We start from the raw sequence: 13,533 nt of genomic DNA on the forward strand, positions 1-13,533 counted from the left end.
GAGATTCAGGAATTAAGGTTTTGAGGGAAGAAACTTGTTATCAAGGGACTTACAATTTTAAGGAGGCAGGGAGTGAAATGAGAGACATGTATTTCGTTATGTAAAATGTACTTTGGCTTGAAATTCAATGACTATAAAAGGAGTTTAAACATATAATTTTTGTGTATGATTGATTCCACAGCAAATAAGTATATATGTAGGTATATATATACATATATATATGAAGTATATATATACATATATATATACACATATATGCACCAAAACTTGGATCCTGCACTCTGTACCATGCATTCTAGACAAGACAGTATGATTGTAAAGGTAATGAACTATAATACCAAGAAGTGGAATCTCTCTTGGGAAGCAAAAAATGCATCAGGAGACCTCTTAGTTTCATGCATTAGCAAAGTAGAGCCTATAAGTGGTCTTTGGCAGGAGTTTACATAAGCTAATGAATAAGGAAAATGAAAGTTTATACTCCATTAGGCTGACAAGAAATCAATCACATTTGATGAACCAGTAAGTTAGATTTAAATGCTAGGGAGTTCCCTACGAGTACCCAAATCTGATCCACTTTTGTGCGTAGGTCAGACAGGTACCTGTAGTTAGTACTCACAATGTCAGTGCCTTGGAGTTCGTGGAAAAGCACATTCAGAAACAGCCTATTCACTCTTTTGAAAATCTGTGTGTGCACATCTTGGCCATTCTTTGAATTGTTTATAGCAGCAGCTTAATTGCTGCCAGGCTTCTTGGGCTCTATTACTATCAGTTGCAAGAAAATGTTATCCTCCTAAACACAATGTAAAGAGAAATAGAACATGTTAAAGGCAAACGCAACATTTTACAACATTGGATTGGCTGTCATTTTGTCTCCCTGGCCTCTTCACAACTAGCACAGATTAAATATTTCTAATTTTACCTCACTTATTTTGGTGATATCTCTGAAAGGCAGTTAACTGTATACATTATCTTTCATTTTAAGATAAATCAAAACTTAGGTGACTTCTTCCAGTAACATATAAGAAGGGGCTGTCCTGAAGTTTTTTTTCTCAGTTCTGTGAGCCAAGCTGTATAATAGAAATTGGAAATCAAGTTTGGACAAAATAGTATGGTAGGAAGAACAACCAGTATATGTATCAAGCCCTAGTCCAAAGGTAATCTGTCTTTTTTCTACTTCTAGAACAAGCCGTGTCATCTTGGGCAAATTATTTTATCTCAAACTGTTATCAGTTTCCTCATCTGCAAAGTCATTCACTCCTTTGATATATGTTCTTGTTTGTTTTTTGTGGTTTCTTTTGACATAAGTTCTTTTAACAATATGTTTTTAAACTGTTCTTCTCTGACTCTAAAATTTTGTGGCTCTATATCATTCCATTATTTTTCTAACTAAAAAAAAATTTTTTTTAAATATAAGAATGGTAACTTAAGGACCAGGAAAACCTCGATGTGACAGATGAAGAGTATACTGTTGTACTTATTAGCAATACTAAAATAGTGAGCCTGAATTCTTCCATGGTGTTTGTCAAGAATTTTAAGATTATATAATTAGAACACTAAAAAACCATGGTCATACCTGATTCCAGGATTATTTGTGCTTTAAGTAGAGGATTTGTTGTGAATATAAATGAATTATTATAATAAGAGGTATAAGCCAACAAGAAATGTCAACTGTAAAATATCCTCATGTGGATAAACTTAATCCAAGATTATAAAACACACAATGGATTCTAATCTGTCCTAGGATGAATATCCCTCTTTTCTCCTTCCTAGATACATCTTCACACTTCTCAACACTTTATTCATTAAATATTAATAGAATACTTATTATGTGCAAGACTAAGAAGAGACACGGAGTCTGTCTTTAAGGAGAAATATTGCTATATTTATGCGCTCACTAGAGTTTGTTGACTGATAGACTGATGGTTGAAAATAATCCTCTAGAATAATAAAACTTGTTTGGAAGTGACTACTTGAAGATACTTTAGTTTCTTAATTTTGTGTTAAGTTCAATATGGGGAGACTTTGAAAAATTATCAGGGTGCCAGAAAATCTGCTTGAGAATAAAATTTAGAAAGCCACTACACCATTTTGCTGCCATGGAAAAATCTGTCCTTATGATAACTCAGAAGAAAATATGACTGCTATATTCTTAAAATATTCCACAAGAAGTCATTTATGATAAAATATCATAATACTGCATATTTCTGAGTAAATCAGTTTCCTTGACCAGGTAACTTCGTTTTAAAATTTAAGACTATTCTAATTTGTTCCATTCTATGAGAAATAGAATACAATTGCTTAGGAACTCACCTGTCATGGTCTTCTACTCTTTTTTTTTAAAGATTTTATTTATTTATTTGACAGAGAGAGACACAGCGAGAGAGGGAACACAAGCAGGGGGAGTGGGAGAGGGAGAAGCAGGCTTCCCACTGAGCAGGGAGCTGTATGCGGGGCTCGATGCAGGGCTCGATGCAGGGTTCAATGCTGGGCTTGATCCCAGGACCCTGGGATCATGACCTGAGCTGAAGGTAGACGCTTAACGACTGAGCCACCCAAGCACCCCCTGCCATGGCCTTCTAAAGTTATTGTCAGCCGTCTCTCCTCCAACCTAAGTCTCTCTACCTTTCCTTACTAGGACTTTAATTCTGGATTATAGCTAATTTTAATGAAGAATCTCTTTGGAACTTTCCTGCATCACATTTCAATGCTGATGAGTTTTTTCAAAAAACATGTTATTTTTTTAAAGATCTATTTATTTATTTTAGAGAGAGAGAGAGAAGGAGAGAGAGCACATGAGTAGGAGGGTCAGAGGGAGAGGGAGAGAATCTCAAGCATTCTCCCCGCTGAGTGCAGATCCTGACCTGGGGCTCCATCTCAGGACTCTGAGATCACAACCTGAGCCAAAACCAATAGTCTAACGCTTAACTGATTGTGCCCCCCAGGCGCCCCCCAAAACATGTTATTTGAAGACAAAATAAACAAATAAGGGCGGGTGAGGGCAGTAGTACAAAAAAAAAGGCCATTCACTCACAAGATGTTCCAGACACAAGTGTTAGAAGAGACTGGGTGTACCACTGGAATGGCTGGACCTGAGGCAGTTCAAGAAGATAGCTGGAACCACTGGGCCCACGAGTGCTGGAAATTTAGTCTAGATTCTAGAGGCTGTGTATAGGCTCCTCACTATGAGTAAATTCCTTTGTCATGTCTCACCACCACACTCACAACAGTAACTCAGTGGGGTGGGAATATATTTTTGCATTGGGTTTCCTCATCAATTTTTCCAAAGTCAACAGGAATGCAGTAAAATGGAACAGTGTAGAATTCTAACTTAAATTCTTTCTGTTCCCAAATATGAATATTCACTGTAACTTAAGTCAAATGGATGCTGGAAGGGGGTTCCTTCATTTAGGATTTATTTATCAAAACAATCAACATCATCTAAAAAACCCAGAACCTGACAGTTTTTACATTTGGAGATGTTCTTATGAAGTGGATGTATTTCCTATCAGTGTTTTTAAGATTTACTTGTTTAAATCTTTATACTATTATGAAATACTATTTCAAAAAGGCAAACTGTTGTTACCACAATAAAGAGAAGGCAAGCATTTCCTCTCAGTTCTTTTACTTGACCTCAGTGGTCTGTTTTATATTCTCAGGCCTTCAGTTTGGTGACTAGCATGGTTGTCTCTTTTGTCACTGTGAGTGTGATTCAAAGCTGAATCTTGGCAGCTACTGGCTAGTGTGACTGTATATTGTATGTTCCAGTTTACTAGGAAACCCTGGTTATGTGTTTTGTAACACTGTTAATTATTAATAGCTCACCTTTGACTTGTGGCCTGGTGTGGAAAATAAATTATATAGTCACTGATTAATATAGTTTCTTTCTTCCTCCCAACTGTGATGGCCTCTTGTGTGAAGCCAGATTTATTACTGAGAAATGAGGGGAAGGTTCATTGTAGACGGTTTCATTATTTGAGTAGGTTCTGACTGGTGACCAGCATTGCCCTCCGCTTTGCCAGTCATCGGGCTAAGCTGAGTTTGGATACAGGACACCCACATGGGACTGGATCTTTTCACTGGCAATGTTCTTGACTGAAGAGAGTGGGAAGAGATAAAGTAAGAACAGAAATATGGTGAACAGGAAGTAGGAGAGCGGGAAAGAGCAGATGAGGGAAAGATTTGGAAGAAGAAAATGAAGTAAGAACAGAGCACTCAAGAAATATATAAGTAGGCATCCTATGAAGAAAGTGAACAGTACTGTTGCTTTTCCAATATCTTTCACTGCTCTTTCTCTAATGGCATTCCATCCTCTCATTTCCCCAATCAGATATAAATGGATTATCACCTGCCCCAACATTTTGTTTTTCCTTTGCAAGATCCCGGTTTTGGCACTAGTGTGCTTGTTTACTTTTTGGTCATTTCTCTTGGTTTACATTCTTCAGATTCTATTTATTCAAATCTCTGCCTTCATTAGGGTCAATAGAATAAATTAATTCCCATAATAATGAGAATGACTTAATATGCCTTTTCTAATAAACTTGCATTAACAGAGACCTTCAATGACATTTTAACCTACCCAAGAGTGTGTTATGTGGGGGGTCTGTGATAGAAAAAAAAGGAGGAAAAGGTATTTTGGATCAGTAGACTATTGATTCTTTAATTCATACCCAAAGGCCTCTGCCTACTTCATATACTCATAAAAGAAGCTCTTACTTAAGGTCCCTGCTAGGTCCAAGTCTGTGTTTAATTGTTCACAGTCTTATGGCTGATGCTTCATGGTATTGTTGGCTTTTGAAAGTAGGACGTTTCTTTCTAAAAACATAGATAATTTAAATTGTTACTATCTGCTTCAATGTGTAAAAGCCACTCCCACTCCCCACTCTATCTAGCTTTAGAAAATGCAATTATTCTTCTCAATGTGTACCTGGGTTTCATGAATTTTAGAACAGAGTACAGATCAGTTTATGCCACTATAAGGCTGATTGTGGAAATACCTTAAATGTAGTAGTTTATATATTAATGTGCAGGAAGTTTTTCTTTTTTAATTCTGGTCTCTTAACATAAGAACATTAAATTTTTCTTTTCAGATTCTTTTTCAGTCATTTCTGGATTATAATATGCCTTAATAAATGTTAAAAACAGGCTCCCTTTTATAGAGGCATTATATCAACATGAACTTTTCCGCAATTAGATTTATGGATGTGGAATGGATTACTAAGAAGCAAACTTGGCTGAGGAACAGAAAACCTGATTTCAAGTCACAGCTCTGTCATGTGTTTGCCCATGTGATCACTAACTAATCTGTGATAAATAAATAAAATGAAATGAAATGAAATAAAATAAAATAAAAGTCTACTTTACCTGGTCACTTCTCCACCTACTAGTGTCACTTCCTTTTGTGTCTTCCTATGCATTTTGTAATGATCTTATCAGACACTTCTATTGTATCAAGTGCTATAGTGTACTATAATCTTTGGTTTCCCTTTATGTTTCCTCCAAAGTCAGGGCAAGATCCATTTCTTTTTCATCTTAATAAACCCAAGACTTATCTCAATTCCAGGCATATTACAAACACATAATGTTTGTTGAATTAAAGAATGAAGATCACAGATAAAATAAGCAGTCTCTGCTATGCATTTCTGTGCTCATCTAAAGATAGGGAATGATTTAACCTCCTCTGGCTCTTTCTAACTCACAAGGCAGACTGAATGACTCCATAAAGGAGGTCTTGCCTTCTTCAATTGGCCTTCTCCAACTCCCCTGTCTAAAGTTATCCCTCTCCACCTCTCTCCCATGTGATTTTCTCTTCCTTTACCCTGTTTTATTATCTTCATGGTTTGGTTTTTTACTTCTCCGCTGAAATGCTAGCTCTATCAGGTAGGTACTTATCTGTCTTGTTCCACCTAGAATCTGTTGTGCCTTGTAGAGAGACACACAGTAGGTGCTCAATAAATACTTGAGTGAATAATGGACTTCCATATGTGACACTGGGGAGACTCACTCAACAAATGTAAATGCCCTATATTTTTATGTGACAAAATTGTTATGAAAATGCAAGCTGCTTTTATTATCATTAACCTACTCTGAGACTTCACCTTCTTTATACAAGAGAATATATGCTAAAGGAAAAAAGAATCTTATTCGGTACTAATTTTTATCTTACTTAGGTTTGTAGCTATTTTTTTTTTTTTTGAAAACATTGTAAATATAATGAGCCTTTTAAAATGCAACTTCTTATTTTCTTGAAATTTCTGAATCCTTTTCAGGGAACTAAGGGATATTTCTCGAATCCTTAAGTCTTTTTTCAAAGTTGGAAGATAGTATTTAATATGAGAAAAATATAAGTCCTTGTTTCAGGAACTAAACATACATTCATTTTTATTTGGTATGAGGAATTCAACTTGATAACTTAATTGTAATATTGGTTTGTGGTCTGAAGGTAACGTCAGAAATAACACACAGGTGAAGGTGATTTCATGTTTCTTTAGGGTTGGTTTTTTGAATTTGAATCTGAATGTGGATGCTTACATAATTTGTAGAATCAAAATTGTGTAGTTTGGTCCTAGAAGCAGATTTTTAGTATTGGGCTTTTGTGTCCTGTGTGTTTTAATAACGTTAGTGTAAAAACTTACCATCATAGATGTGCATTTGTTTGATGCTGCCATCAAGTAGTGTTTGACCCAGTCATTTCTCATTTTATTTTCACATCTAATCAATGACGATGTTGAGAAACATATGAACATGAATATCACAATTATATTCACATAGTTTTATAAGACAGTTGATCATCTTCATGCTTAGGAAGAGAAACACCATATTTGTTTGTGCATAATGTGGACTTTGAACTATGTCTACAGGGTGGAGGAGTTTTGTATTTGTGGCATTGTTTAATTTGATAGTCATTTTATAGTCTACAAGCAATAAGCAATCTCCAGTATCTCCCCCCCTGAAAATAAGAGCACGTAGAAAGCTTTTAAGTATAAAGTTGATTAGCAGCCAGTTGCTTTATATTCAGCCAGGAGATTTCATCCTACCGTGTTCACCATATCATTCAGCAGGAAAAACATTTAAGATCAAAGTGGGGAAAAAAGGGTGGAGCCAGCCTCAACCAGTCATACTTCTTGGAGTCAGCTGCCGTGGCCCCAAATCTGGGCTTGTTTAAGGCAAAAAGGAAAAAATCTTAAAAGAGATATAATAAAAGATTGTACAGTGGGTACTACACAGCCCATTTCCCACTTTCTATGTCTTAATTTACTTAATTGTTCTATATGAAATATATAACATCAAATGGCCATTTAAAATTTTAGTATGTCAATAGTGGATATTTACTCATTGCTTGGAATCAGGTCTCTATAATGAACAATAATTTAGGACATAAAGAGTATTATCCAAGCACACTTTAACTTACCTTCTCAGACTCTGGATTATTTTTGAGAGCTGCTGATCTAAGTAGGCACCAAACAGGTTAAAATTTTAATACAGCACACATTTAAATATTATTTTTGCCACTGTTGCTGAATAATGTGTCATACTCTTCATGCACACTAAAAGTTAATGGACCCTCAAAGATTTGTCTTTAATTGTCAAGTATTCAGCATATATATTGTCAGAACTTTAGGTAAATATATATGTAAAGATTCATATTTAAGATTAGATTTTTTTTGTCTTTAAGAGAAATACAAGGAAAATTATACTTGAGTGATACTATATACTACAATATAAGGGTATGTATAGGAATCAGTATATTTTAAATTAGTTGATATTCACCATTAAGAATTTACACAAAGTAATTTTTGTTTTTACTTTTTATTTCAAAATCAAACAAAATTTATGACATTTTATAAAAGATAAAAGTAGTAAAAGCAATTTTTTCTTAGTTTTTATTATTATATTTCTTGGTTATGCTGAAAGCCGGGACACAAAAATTCCAAATATGTAGAACCTGAAATAACTTTATCAATTTAGAAATGAAATTTGTGAATAGGTCAAGAGAGATATTCTTTGTTCAAAAATTTGGAATGATAAAAGTAAAACAAGCTTACCTAATACTCCTTGAATTTCATCAGTATACAACCCATTCTAGGCTTACATGTTGAGGGGAAGGGTGCTATTTGGGATTATTTGTGTTTATTTTTCAGGTACTTTCTTAGATCTTTACACTAAGGGAAGAGGCTAGCCTGCGTAAAGCATTCCTATCTGTTAACTTTGTTCCTCTGATATTTTAAGTTCAATAGTACTAAAGTCAAAGCATATTATAAACAGAAGAAAATTTCATTATTTTCTTATTGGAGGTTTTCCTGAAAAGGTTCCTCTAAAAACAGTGTAAAACTGATGACAGTGCATAAATTTGAGAGAACCCAATTTATGGGTTAGATTTTGAAAGTTTAATTTTTTTGTTTGATGCTTTAAAAAATCTACGATGTGTGATGTACACTTTAAATTTTCATATTGTTTAATTAAAGTGAATTTTGCTAAAATTTTAAAGGAGTGTTATGAGAGATCAAATGAGATAACAGCATTTCCTGGAGTAAAATGCAAATGTAAGGTGATACTGTCATCTTCATCTTTGTTTTATGCATCCTGAAGATCATCTTCAGTCTTCTCACTGCCCACAGTGGAGAACTGCTGTTTCTCTCAATATGCCAGGCCCATATTTCATATTTTTCATGTATATGCAATTTTCCCTAGTGAATGTTCATACCATGTTCAGACAGAGAAGTCAGAGAATACTAACAGCAAGAAAAATAAGTTGGATCATTCTTTTCATGTACATTTCTATGCTATGACTCTTCTAACAATAATAATTGTAATAAATTGTAATAAAATAATAAATAATAAATAAATAATAAAATAATAAATAAAAAAAATTGTAATAAAAAATAATTGTAATAAAAGTTTCCTTCTATTGTGTAGTAAACAACTTGACATATAACTTTAATAGATTTGGTAAATGAAAATTTTTTTAAAATCCTCTAATTAGATCAGTAAACATAGGTCTTTGGATTGAAATGCTATTATCTTCTTATGTCTTTGAAGGAAAAAATATTTCTCGTGAATCAAAGAAAGTGTCTCTAGGCTTTACATTGAGAATTTCCATTTGAAATACCCAAAGACTGAGATTGCAAAGGGTTCTGAGTCACAAATAAGGAAATTCCTTCAAATTCACCTCCCCCTTTTAAAATCATGGTTAAAATTTCGCAGAGTTAAAAAATATATTTTCCTTTCAAAGTTACCTCTTAAAAATATTTGGTATGATAATCCTTTATTTGAGTGACTATCTGTAATTCGTTTTTACTGTACTTATTGTAGACTGTTTAGAATCCATATTCTATTACATAAATCACTTTTGAAACTAGGTTATGTTTTAGAACTATCTGTTGGCAATGATAAGAATTGGTCACTATATTACATTCATGCCATTAAGAAATAATTTTTGAAGTGTTGATTTTTATATATCTAGGTTGTAGAATATTCATTTTCTTTTTCTATCTTCTTAATGAATATAATCACCTACCCAAAATGATTAAGATGATTACCATTGCTTCTTACATACCAGAAAGAGTAATAAGCTTAAATAAGCTAGGCTTCATAGTTTAATTTGAGAATAATTCATTTCCTTTTTTGCTCCATTAACTGTATATTCATAGACTTGTTTTATTCAGAGACCCTTTCTTACCATTTGAAAAACAGTGCATTTTGAACATTTATCACAATATTCAATTTAATGCTTTTAAGACCATTGCAAGGAAAATTCCCTGAGATTACTATTGCCCTTATTTCAATTTAATGAGAATGAAAAACTACTTAACTATTAAAATCTTGTTGTTTTCAAATATTAAGAGTTATTAACAATGCCTTGCTTATGTTTGGATATACATCTTGTCCTTTTCTCATGTTCCTAATGTTTGCTTCTTTCCCATTACCGTTGGTCTTAGGAAACATTTTAATGGCAGCAAATATACTTTACTTTTACCCAGGAGAGCCAGGCTCTTATGTAATAAGTTATGCTGAATATCATTTTGGTTAACCTCTATATAGTGCTTCATACATCATCCTTTACAGTGAATAATTCTTGCCCAGAGTGGAAAAGCAATTCTGTGTCCTTGAGTTTCCATTTTGTAAGTTTTTCAAAAACATTTTTACATCATGTAAATTTTGTAATCAGATTTCTACAAAACTAGTAACATATTATGTCCATAATAAAACTGAACACATTTTAGCAGAAAAAAAGCACTGAACCATGTTTTAAATCTTTGCCTGTATACCAAATCATATGCATAATGATGATTGCTTCTTATCCAAATATGGTAACTAAACTTAAGAGCCAATTTCAGCAAAGGTATTGATTGTTTAAATTAGATGGGGCAATGAGTGTTTTAAAAATATGTTTTCATTAGAGTTTTAAATATTCGACAACTAGTAGCTATCACTAAAATGATGGATATTTTGAGGATTTATAAGCCCGCTTAATACTAATTGAAGTGCCAATTTTTCCTGTGGGATTGTTCAAATTACTTTTCACTTTCTGTTTTTATGCTGGTGAAGAACCTGACCATAATTTTTAAATTCTAATATGGGATTTTTAACTGCCCAAGAGCTACCTTTGAATACCTCAACATACAATGTGGTGTGTGTTAAAATTCCCTCAGTGAATAAACAGTTATGTCTACTCTGCCTTTCTCCCCATTATTGAAATTGGGTAAATTATTATCATAGCTTAAGGAAAGAAGATTAAACTTGATACCAGTTCTGCCATTTTCAAGAAATTATTGTAAAGAAAAAAAATTAAAATTGATTCAGTGTCAAAGCACTTTGTAAATTTTAGGGTACAGTTATTATCTTATTGTAAAAGTGTAGGAATCTGTTGGCTTATTAAAACCTTAAATTATCTATGTAAGCAGTAAATAAACTCTGTGGAATGCAGTATGGATAAAATTATTCCACAAACTATACCCTACAAAGACTGCCAAAAATTCCTCTCATTTTCCTTGTTGTGTAACTTACCTTTGGCCACTTGTAGTCTTTTAATGACCTGATTTTTATCTGCTATCTTACAATTCTTCCGTTAAGGAAGAGAGACATACCTCAGAATCCTTTCATTAGCTTTCAGTTCTTTCTTAGAAGTAGGTACTTATTATCTTAAAAATTTTCTCAATCAAATTTCCTTTTACTTTTAGTAAGGCATATGCATTAGACATTTTAAATTAAAGGTCCATGGTGTTTTTGATTTTATTGTATACTAAGTTCACTAAAAATAAAATAATAAATAAATAAATAAATAATTTACGGGGAAATTATTTATTTGAAATGTAAAACACTAAGTACTAAGCACACAAAAACTTGTTGAAATATTACTAGTCAGATTTTATTAATGTTAAATATAGTACAATTATTGATGAATTTCTAGCTCTTCATTATTCATTCTTTTATTTACATGACATGATAAAGCAGCAGTGTGGGGTTTTTTTTGGGGGGAGAAGTTTATGAAAGATTTAAATTAAAATAAGACTATTAATAAACAATTTGATAAACTTGTCAGTTCACTGAACTTACTGTCTCAGATAAAATCATTCATTGCCAGTGTTCATTTCATTTCAGCAGGTCTTTTTATCAAGTGTAAGTTTTTTCTATAATAAACTTTTAGAATATTACAAGAGTTCAATTTCTCTCATTAACTCATTGAAGTCTATGCATAGGCAAAGAAAAATAAGTTAAAAAGTGTTTTCCTTGAGTGTTCAAAAACATTCCCTTGTACCTGTAATTAGGATTCTAATTTTACTGAATTAATAATCCAGGAACAAAAATCTATATCTTTATATAATCATTTTTTCCTACTCTTCGATTAATTTAGGACATTGCAGCTGGGTTTTTTTAGTCAATATGAGCATTTCTATTAATGATTTAATAAAATCTGTTGTAATATGTATATGGGATCATCCAGATGGAAGTGTAATAAATAAATGGGTATGAGAAAATATTTAATGACTCTTTTGTGTTTGTATTGTATGTAGGTATTTTTCTATGAGATCTAAGTTTTTGGATTTAGGTATTCATCTTAGGTTCCTTCATGCTCATATATTTTGTAAAGTGTATTCACAAACTGTACCAGGCTCTGATTCAAATTTTACTACCTTATAAATTTGTTCCCCTTTAGTTTTAGAAGCAATTGATATTTATCGATTGTCTTGTCTCCTTGAGGTTGAATTTAGGTATTGAGAATTAGGTATTTAAAGCAAAATATCTCATTTAATTTTTATATCCTGAGGTAATTGTGATCTCCATGTTCTATACATGATATTGGCATCAAAATGTTCAGTAACAGTAGGAGTGAAACTAAGATTCAAATCCCTATTTGCCTACTCTAAGACCATTTTCCTCTATATCAAGTTCTGTTGGATTTATATTCTCTAACTGATGTTCTTTAGTTAAAACTTCTGATAATAAAAACTTAACTTCTTAAGAAGAGTCACAAAACTTTTTCCTAATTATGAAAATAAGCACACTGATATTGTTTTTATTTTGAGATTATAGATACCGTATCTATAACTCTTAAATTCTTAACCATGTTTCATTTTGGATATCAGTTATTCTAGAGAATTAATTTCAATTCATACTAGGATAGACCAACTATACTTCTTGCCTAGGACAGCACAGATTCTGCTTTAGGGTAGACTAAAAATTGGAAGGTCTAATAAAATGATTTATCTGACTTTTCATTTGGAGAGCCATGTGCAGGAAATAATTGTTTTGAGATTTAAATAATTATAATCTTCCTAGTAGGACACACTATTGATTAATAATTACTATTTTAGAGAAAAGAATAATTATCCATTTACAGAATGGCCACACTAATCCTAAAGTTTTTGCTATTACTCTAAAGTGTAAGGCAAACAGAATGTTTTATAAGGAACATTTTCAGTGATTATATACTTTTGCTTTTCATGAAGACTTATGAAAATGAACATAAATATATTTTTAATAGTGAATATACAAAGGTTGCTTCCTAACTGGAAAACAGCATCATCATCCAATGAAAAATTAGGAAATTTTTTTTTTATTCCTTTAATACTAATGGAATGTGTGAACAAAATAATCCTTTTAAAACAATTCAGCTACTTCTAGGACTTCAAATTTTAAGTGTTGTACTTATTCTACAAAGAAATAAGTATCTCTGGATATGTTCAATGTGATGATAAAATTGTCTATGACAGAGTTAATTTGATTCTCACAACTATTTTGATAATCAAATAAATAAGGAAAGATGAAATATATAAAGAATGCATTTGACCATTAAGGATACTAGAAAAAAAATGATCAGTTTACACCAGCTATGGAGATTGCCACATATTTTTAACTTTCCTACCTCTCAGAAAGAGAAAGGAAAACAAATGATAGACCAAGAATTATTATTCCAAAATTTTAAAAAATTTTCTTTAGATCTTACTCATATTTTAAAACTAGTCTCTCATAAAATGTCATTTCTGAATTTTTTATAACACTTAACTTTATGAAAACACATTAATAATATATTTT

This window comes from Phoca vitulina, unplaced genomic scaffold (genome assembly GCF_004348235.1).
Source record: "Phoca vitulina isolate PV1807 unplaced genomic scaffold, GSC_HSeal_1.0 scaffold7, whole genome shotgun sequence".
In the NCBI taxonomy this organism is placed as follows: domain Eukaryota; kingdom Metazoa; phylum Chordata; class Mammalia; order Carnivora; family Phocidae; genus Phoca; species Phoca vitulina.